This window comes from Setaria viridis, chromosome 6 (assembly GCF_005286985.2).
Source record: "Setaria viridis chromosome 6, Setaria_viridis_v4.0, whole genome shotgun sequence".
NCBI lineage: Eukaryota > Viridiplantae > Streptophyta > Magnoliopsida > Poales > Poaceae > Setaria > Setaria viridis.
The window spans coordinates 16,269,507-16,278,638 of NC_048268.2; the positions used below are offsets into that span (position 1 = coordinate 16,269,507).

Genomic DNA, 9,132 nt, shown 5'->3' on the forward strand with positions numbered 1-9,132 from the left:
ATGTCCTTGTCATCTTGTCGTGGGACGCACTTTATTAGTACTCCTAATGATGCGCCTCTTCTGTAGAGCTTGTCTCTGGCTAGAACACAATTCTTGCCGTGTTGCGAGACTTGTTCTACTTCTATTTTGTCTGGAGGTAACTTGTGTTCCTTGATGTAGTCGATGAAGGGGGTTCTCCAGTCTACGTCGATCATCATAACCTCCTGGTCTGGTGCATTGTGACCTTGGTCGATGGTTTTTGATGGTGCCAGCTCCACTATGGATGGCTTGCGTTGCTCGTGGACAAAGACCCCAGCTAGAACTTGAGCACAAGTAGATCCAAACTTGTATTCAGCTTCATTGTTGGACACCTCCGAAAAATTTGCAAGACATATTTGAGTTGTTCGCCTTTGGGAGAGATTAAGAGTACTCCTGCGCCAGCGCCCTCGAGCTTGAGTGATCCATCAAAGTACATGACCCAATGCTCTGGGTGCTCTGCCAGCATTGGTACTTGATTTTCCCGCCACTCTGCCATAAAGTCGACTAGTGCTTGTGACTTGATGGCGCTGCGGAATGAAAAGGAGGGCATCACATGGAGGCTAGGTGGGTGGACGGGGAGGCAAGGATTGAGGGATTTTGAAGAGTAGAAGGAAGGAATAGGGAGAGGAAGTGTGATTGACGGAACTTCGGAAGAGGTGCGGAATCAGCGGGCGCGTGCACGGGAGTGGTACAGGGTGGGTTCAGCGGGTACGCGACGCACGCGGGGTGAAAAAAATCGGCGCATTCTGGCAGAAACATTTTAGCATGTGTTTGTTTTTAGGATGAAGTGGAATGGGTTGGGTTCATCCTACTTTTGTGGGTTGGGTTCAACCCATCTCATGTTTCGATGAGAGGGATAGTTTCGTTCTAGTCTTTTGTTTGGTTGAAGGGGTTCAGAGGAATAGGATGGATGCCATTTTAACACCGTTAGGAGCAGTTGTACGTAGACCCCATATGTCATCATGGGACCCACTTATCATCCTCCTCTTATTTTTTATTTTGTCCCCTATACCCTTATCTTCTTTCTCACGAGGTCACCCTGGAGGAGCTCAAGCTCCACCCGAGCGCCACCCCTCCATCTCCTCTACGCTGGCGGCCGCCCGCCACTTTGCTCCTCCCTCCCTAGCGTCGGCCTCCATGGCCACCTCTCCCTCCCTATCTCCTGCACCAGCCGCCGACCGCCACCTTGCTTCTCCCTCCCCTGTGCTGGCCTCCGCCAGCCGCCATCACCTCCTCCTCCTCCTCCCCCCACGCTATCGCTGCCAGCGACCCCCGCCTCCCCCATGCGCTCACCGTCGTCTCTGGCCTCACCACCAACGGCTACCTCACCTCCCTCCTCGTCGCCCGCTACGCCCACCTCGGTGACCCCAATGCCACGCGTGGGGTCTTCGACGCCTCTGCACCCTGCTCCTCCTCCGTGCAGCCACCGCAGCCCAAGCCGCTCTTCTACAACGCCACGCTTCGGGCCTACCTCGTGCTGGGCCTCCCATGTGAGGTTGCGCTGCTCTTTCGCGCCATGCCCTCCGGCTGCACACCCAACCGCCACACCTACCACCTCGCCGCTACGGCCTGCGCGCGCGCCTTGGAGCTCGGGATCATATGCACGTAAACGCCGAGGACATGGGCCGCCGCCCGCCCCTCCCTTCTCCCCGCCTGCTCCTCCTCTCGTTTTGGGCAGATGCATCCAACCCGCATCTAGGGAGAATATTCCCTTAACTGGGTCCAACCCATTCCAACCCCCTCTAACCAAACACCTCACTAACTTGGTCCAACCCATTCCAACCCCCTCCAACCCTGAAACCAAACACACCCTTAGAATGTTAGATTTCTCAGTCTGCCATCCCTTTCGTCACACTCTCGAACTACCACATGGGCCTATGTGAGGGCACAGAGATATAACATTGGTTTCAATTCTCTCCTTTTTATAGTTACATTACATATAAAAAAAGTGTTACTACTCTGTGACACAATTTCTTACCTTGTGGAATATTTCTTAAAAACATATTTGTAAAATATTTTCCTATTTTAGGAGAGTTTATATTTTTGGAAAAAAAGTATTTGTCCTAAATTAGAAGAGCTAGACTAGAAATCAAACATCTCCTAATCCTCCCGACCCTCGCAAGATAATGGGCTTGCACCTCGGCCTTCCTACTATCCTACATAATCCCTGGAGAACTTATATAGCTTCTCGAAGCTTGGACACTATATGGCTTCCATTGTTTGAGTTCGGGCGGCCCTTGTGGGCAACATGATCTCCTTCTCCCTCCTGACAGGCGTTTGAACCGTGCCACTGCCGCTCGCACGCGCCGGCGAGACCTTGGCCAACGAAAAGGTAGGCATCTAGGGGAAGAGGTGGAGGAGCAGCATACGGTGAGGTTGTCGCATGCTGGGGTGGTGGTCGAGGTTTACAAAGCTCCAGGTTAAGGTTTCGAGGTTCCGGGGGGCTCCAATGTCCGGCGGCTCTAGAAGAGGTCGACGTCGGTGGCGGTGGTTTGGCCGGTAGCGTAGGCAAGGCAGCATCGGATGGGCGGGGGATGGACCCTCGGTGGAAGCCAAGCGACGGCAGGGGTGAGAAGGTTCGTGGGGGTTAGGAAGGGTGGTGGTGGTGGATGGACGGGCGGGGTGGCGGAGGCAGGAGTGGGGTGGAGGGACGTCATGGAAGAAGGTAGGATGGAGGATGGGCCCTAGTGGGCCTCTAAGCCATCATCTTTAGAGCATCTCCAACCGACTTCATGAATTTGAGCCCCTACTTCTCTACACGAGGATTTCTGTTCCACATTCCAACCCCCTACTACTTCACGCACTCCAACCGATTTCTTCCTACTTTCCACCCATCTCTATATTGTTTGCAACTAATATTCATGAAAGGACAACATTTACTATAAATCTATATAATGTTTTTATGTCTATTTTAATATTTATTTTTCAAATGCTAATAATACACACTTAATAAACCAAATATCAATTGATATTGAAAAAAGCAATTGCAATTGCAATGGAAAGAATCTGCTCTCTCTCTCCCATCCCCCTCACACTCCCACGGGCATCTAGCAAGCGAAATCAATTTCCCTCTCTCACAAGCAAAATCAAGCACACAACAGCAAATTCCTATCTTTCTCTCTACACGGCGCATCACCAATCTCCTTCTCACAGCAGCAAAATCAATCTCTTCCTCTACTCACATTTTTGCATCACGGAGCAGCAACAAAAATAAATTCTCTCTCTACTCTCGTCGATCTATCCGAGCAAGGGCCTAGGCGGCGGCTTGGCGCTGCGTGCCGTGCATGGCTGCGCCTCCGCATCCGCCGGTGTGCGGATTTGCAAGCTGTGCGGGACGGAACGTGGGTGCGCGGGTGCGAAGACTCCGCAGCGGCGTGGGAGGAGCAGCAGTTGCTCGCCTCGGCCGAATGAAGGTCCTGGTGGGAGCTCCTCCAAATTACATAGCGTTTGGTTCAAGGAGTGGTAACACAAACGTAAATGCAATCCAATCACAGTGTGATCAGCGCTGGAGTAGGCAATTACAGTCTCTATTTGGTTGGTTAAGTTAATCGCAAACAAGATAGACTTCAGTCACAAATTCGATTTGTTGTGGTACTGTCCTGTTTGTCCAAGGCTTCCTCTTCTCTGTCTCCTCACTGCTTTGCCAAGGAATTCAAGAGCTCAACTCAACCAATCTTCAGAAAAGCTGGTTAAGACCCTATTTGGCATAGCTCCACTCCACAACTCCAGCGACTCCAACAAAAAAAATAGCCAAACACCCCAACTCCAAAACTCCATGGAGCTGCCAACTCCATGGAACTGTAGTGCAAATGGGGGTGGAGTTTTGGAGCACCTCTTTTGCTGCTCCAAAATGCCCACTTTTGAACCTCCTCATGGAGTTAGTGAATAATTACCCACCAATGCCATTGATTAAGGGAAAAAATAATTCGTTCTTTCTTTTCTCCCCCCGAGCGTGACTCCTCTGTTTCTCCTCCGAGGCCCATTGTGTTGCTGCGCCGCCTGTTGCTGCCGCCGCCTTACCCCCCGCCGGCAGCCCAGCCCTGCCGCCGCCCTACCCCCCACCGGCGGCCTGTTGCTGCCGCCGCCCTACCCCCCGCCGGCGGCCTGTTGCTGCCGCCGCCCTACCTCCCGTCGGCGGCCCAGCCCTGCCGCCGCCCTACCCCCCGCCGGCGGTGGGAGCCCCATCGCCGCCTACCCTACATCCTTCGCCAGCCCCCTTTCCCTACCCTCCCGCCGAGCCCCATCGACAAAAGGATGCGCTGTCGCCGTCAAAATAGATCGACGAGGACCGCTGCCTGCCGCTATAACCCCACCGTCGTCAACGGGATCCGCCGACGGCCGCCTAAGCCCCACCATCTTCCACATCAAGAGGAGATCCCCCGCCGTCCCTGGCATCTCCAAGAGTTCCGCCGGCCACAAGGTATGGCAAAAAAAAATTCATTAACTGAAATGCATCAGGAGGAGTACACCTTTGATTGTGCCTTTGAGGTTGATTGTAATTGAGTTAGCTGCCTTTGCTTCAAATCGATTTGATCAGAGATTAGGCTTGATTCAGATCGATTGTGCCTTTGAGGATGATTGTAATTGAGTTAACTGAAAAGGATGGTTATCACTGTATTACCTTGATTCATATCGATTTTGTCAATAGTGTCACTTCTGGATGCAATATTCCATTCTTGGGTACATGGTGGATCAAAACCAATAGGGCTAATATTCGATTCACTCAAATAAAGAAACGTATATCTACGAAGAGTTTGCAAACCAAACCATTATGTTCATTTTTTATACACAATTCATTGCCGATTTTCCACTGCTACAGATAGAAATAAATGAATGGTCTATTATATAGCTACACTATATTTGTCATAATAATGTCAAGTGCATGGTAAAATGAATGGTCTGCTATATAGCTACACTATATTCGAAGCTGATTGATTATGATTATGCTTGTGGGTTGTGCAGGGGCTGGGGACTGGCGCCGTGATCCTGTTCGCATTGAGCGGGAAGCACTCGTGCGTGCTGGTGTTCAGTGAGGATCTCTTCTTCATATACCTGCTGCCACCGATCATATTTAATGCAGGGTATGGTGTTTATGCAAGCGATTGCTACGCGCTGCGATTGTTTTATGTCGTTACTTGGTAATTTTCCTCTGTGCCCATAAACGAAAATAAGATAGAAAGAGCACAACAATTAATAAGAAGCACATCAAGAAGATTTACTCAATTAAACACTTCAATAGCAAAAACAACTGTGGTGTTTAAATAATTCTGCAATTATGTCAATGAATATTTGGCGCTAAGAGCCTCGGTGATGCATCATATATTGTTTACTGACCTAGGTGGTGTGTAACTCATAATTGTCCTTTTTTCATTCCATAATTTAGGTTCCAAGTGAAGAAGAAACAGTTCTTCCGAAACTTCATTACTATTACGCTGTTTGGTGCAGTTGGGACCTTGATCTCTTTCACTGTAATATCCCTTGGTAGGGGTTTATTCCTACATTGTTTTTTTTGTGATTTATATATGTTTCTGGTTGCTTCACTCACATTTTGATCACAGGAAATACATATACAATGGGTTAAAGGATTGGTGCAGAAGCGAGAAGCTGAGGCTAGAATAAAAGAGATTGAAGCGGAGAAGAGTAAACCATTTGCTCGAACAAGGTACTAGGCAGATGGTGCCACCTGTGTTTTTCTCAATTTTTTGTGTAATTAGGTGTGTTTCTGTCCACTGATAACTGATAAATAAGGCTTGATATGTAGCTATCCTATCCTTTCTAGGCCAGTAAATGTTGAACCCTGTAACTGAAACACTAGAAAAATAGACAAAAACTTCACTGGAGGTAATGGTGATCTCTGTCTCCTTCATGCTAGTCCAAGTGGTCATCAGTCTAGCTATAATAATTGATAGCTGCAATCAGTCCAAGTTGGTTCAATGATATACTCGAGTGCTGTGTGTGTATGAAATTGATATACTCTATTGCTGTGTGTGTATGAAATTGATATACTCGAGGCCTTCTAATATGAAATTTGTGAGTTCGATAGATGCCTGAAATTGATTGGAATTCGGAGAACACTCGAGTGTTGTGTGTGTTGTTTGCCGAACAAGTTGAAAAAGGAAATCGGCCAAACACACACTTGAATGCACTTGGCTATGCTGAGGTTGAGAAAGGGTTCAAGGAAACGACTGGAATTGTGGCTACCAAGGGTCAGATCAAGAACAAATGGGACAAGTTGAAGGAAGATTTCAAGGCATGGAAGAAACTAATGCTAAGGCAAACAGGGACTGGTTGGGATCCTATAAAGAAGACTATTGCTATGGATGATAAATGGTGGAAAAAAGCTAGAGCTGTAAGTTGGTTAAAAAATTCATTAATATTTTTTTCCATATGTCAAACCTATTGGTAATACTTATAATAATATTATGTGCTTATTTCAGGACATTCCGGGTTGTGGCAAGTTCAAAAAGAAGGGCCTTGAGAATGAAGATGAATTAGCCAAGTGTTTTGCTGACATTACTACTATTGGTATTGATCATTGGTCTCCTCATGCTGTGAATGTTGAAGCAACCGAAAATGTTGATGTGACACAAGATGAGGCAACCAATTTTGAGCCAGAAGGTGATGATTTCATTCCTGAAACACAAGAGGAGGATATTGGTATTTCTCCTTCACCTGCGAGTGGCAAGAGACTGGCAAGGCCTGTTGACAGGAGTGGTAAAAAAGCGAAGTCTTGAAATGCACTCCTAATTCAAGAAGCAGTAACAAGTATGGCAAGTTCAGCCAATGAATATGTTTCGAAGAGACATGGAAAATATTCTATTGAGGAAGTGATGGAGGTTGTGATTGCTTGTGGGGCTGGCTATAATAGCAATGAACATTACATGGCGTCTGAACTATTTGTGAAGAAGGAGCAAAGGGAGATGTTCATGACCTTGCCTACTAATGAGATTAGGTTCAATTGGCTTAGGAGGAAGTACAATGATAAATATGAAAAGTAGAAATTGGCTTAGTGAGAGTGATGTCATTTGTGTATGCTACTATTTTATTTTTATCGCATGTGTGGTACATTTTATTTTATTGCATTTTATTTATGTATGACAGTTGTACCTTACATTTCATTTATGTCAATGTTCACAGATGTCTTCAAGTGAGTCTGATAAATCTAGTGATTCTGATGGTGAATATTTTTTTAAAATGGTTGAGAGCTGTGGTAAGCTAGCACAAAGTTATCATGACTCATATATGGATAAGGCACCGCCGATATTTATGTTTTCACAACAAAGTGGAATGGGATGGCTGATGGAGACGGTAAACACTCCAGGGGAGTGCCATCAAATGCTTCGGATGAATGAGGTTATTTTTCAGGATCTTCATGATGTGTTGGTTGAGAGGTACGGATTAAAACCATCGAAGCACGTGAATACTTATGAAATGTTGGCCATTTTCCTATTCACATGTGGTGGGTGTGAGTCAAATAGAAGAGGACAAGGACAAAATAAGTTCAAACACTCAGGTGAAACCATTAGTAGAAAATTTCATGAAGTTCTAAATTGTGTGGTTGCCATGGCACAAGATTTCTTGAGACCAACAGATCCTAATTTTCGCAATGTGCACAAGAGGATTAGGAATGACAAGAGAGCATACCCACACTTTAAGGATTGCATTGGTGCACTTGATGGAACCCATATTCGTGTGTATTTATCACCTGAAGAACAAGTGAGATATATTGGTAAGACTGGAATTGCAACTCAAAATGTGCTTGCCGTTTGTGATTTTGATATGCGCTTCACCTATGTGGCTGCGGGTCAACCGGGTTCTTTGCATGACACTAGTGTATTGTACCATGCATTGAAAGCAGATGTAAATATCTTCCCACATCCTCCTCAAGGTAAATATTTTTCCTTATGTTCCTTTTCATATTTGTATGCACAAACTTATCTTATTTTACATATGTGTAGGCAAGTACTATGTTGTAGATGCGGGCTATCCCAATCGTCCGGGGTATCTAGCTCCATACAAAGGTGAAAGGTACCACTTACCCGAGTGGCATCGAGGTATGGAACCAAATACTCCAAAAGAGAAGTTCAACCGTATACACTCATCTGTTCGTAATGTTATTGAGCGGTCATTTGGAGTATTAAAAATGAAATGGCAAATCCTTTACAAGATGCCCGGTTATTCAATGGTCACACAAAAGAAGATTGTTGCTGCTACTATGGTTCTACACAATTTCATACGTGAACATGCTAGCGTTGATGTGGACTTTGCTAATTTTGATAGAGATCCTACCTTTCCGGAAAGATACAACAAGTATGCCGTGTCTCAACATGCCTCTGATGGATCAACTTCGGAATCAAGCTTTGTGACTATGGACACCTTATGGCTACATCAATTGCCCTAACATGGAATTAGTGCAATGATTATTGTAACGACATTATTTTGGAACTATGAATTTATTTCGAAATTTTAAATTTTTGGAACATGTAATTTATTATTATTTTGGACTTCAATGCATGTACTTTCATTTTATATTTGTGATAAGTAGTTCAAGTCGAACCAGGGGCAAGAAAGGCAATCTACCCTCAAACTCCTCTTTTCTGGAGCTAGGGACACCCTCCCAGCCAAACACCCTCACCAGACAGCTCCAACTCCACCCAGAGCTGGCTCCACTTGAAGTTCTGGAGTGGAGCAGCTCCACCCAGAGTTGGAGTCATGCCAAACAGGAGCTTAGTCTAGGGGTGTCGGATGAGAGTCCAGGTGAGGACGAATCAGGATAAGAGATAGGTTGGAAGCTATATTGTGCCACAAAACTCTCAAAAAATAAGGTGAGAATTTAAAAATAAGATGAGAGTCCAAATAAGATACATCACAGTACGGTGGAGACGGTAAAGATACTCTTGTATGGCTTCCATCAGCCTGATAGGAGTCCTATAAAGCTATTCCCATTGCAGGGTTTCTTTGTGCGGTTTCCAAAAGTACTATGTCATTTATGTATATTTGAGTTCGTGAACGAAACAATATCTCCCAACAACATCTCCCAACGTAAAGTTTCATTTTATAATATTATTGGTTAGCTATAGTAATTAATCGTAAGATATGTAATTGAGCACGATA

The 9,132-nt window shown here is 45.8% G+C and overlaps 1 pseudogene; it reads left to right on the forward strand.

Annotated features, from left to right (window-relative positions):
* Positions 1–6,061: 6,061 nt before the first annotated feature.
* Positions 6,062–7,016, forward strand: LOC117859635 (L10-interacting MYB domain-containing protein-like; annotated as a pseudogene).
* The last annotated feature ends 2,116 nt before the right edge of the window (positions 7,017–9,132 follow it).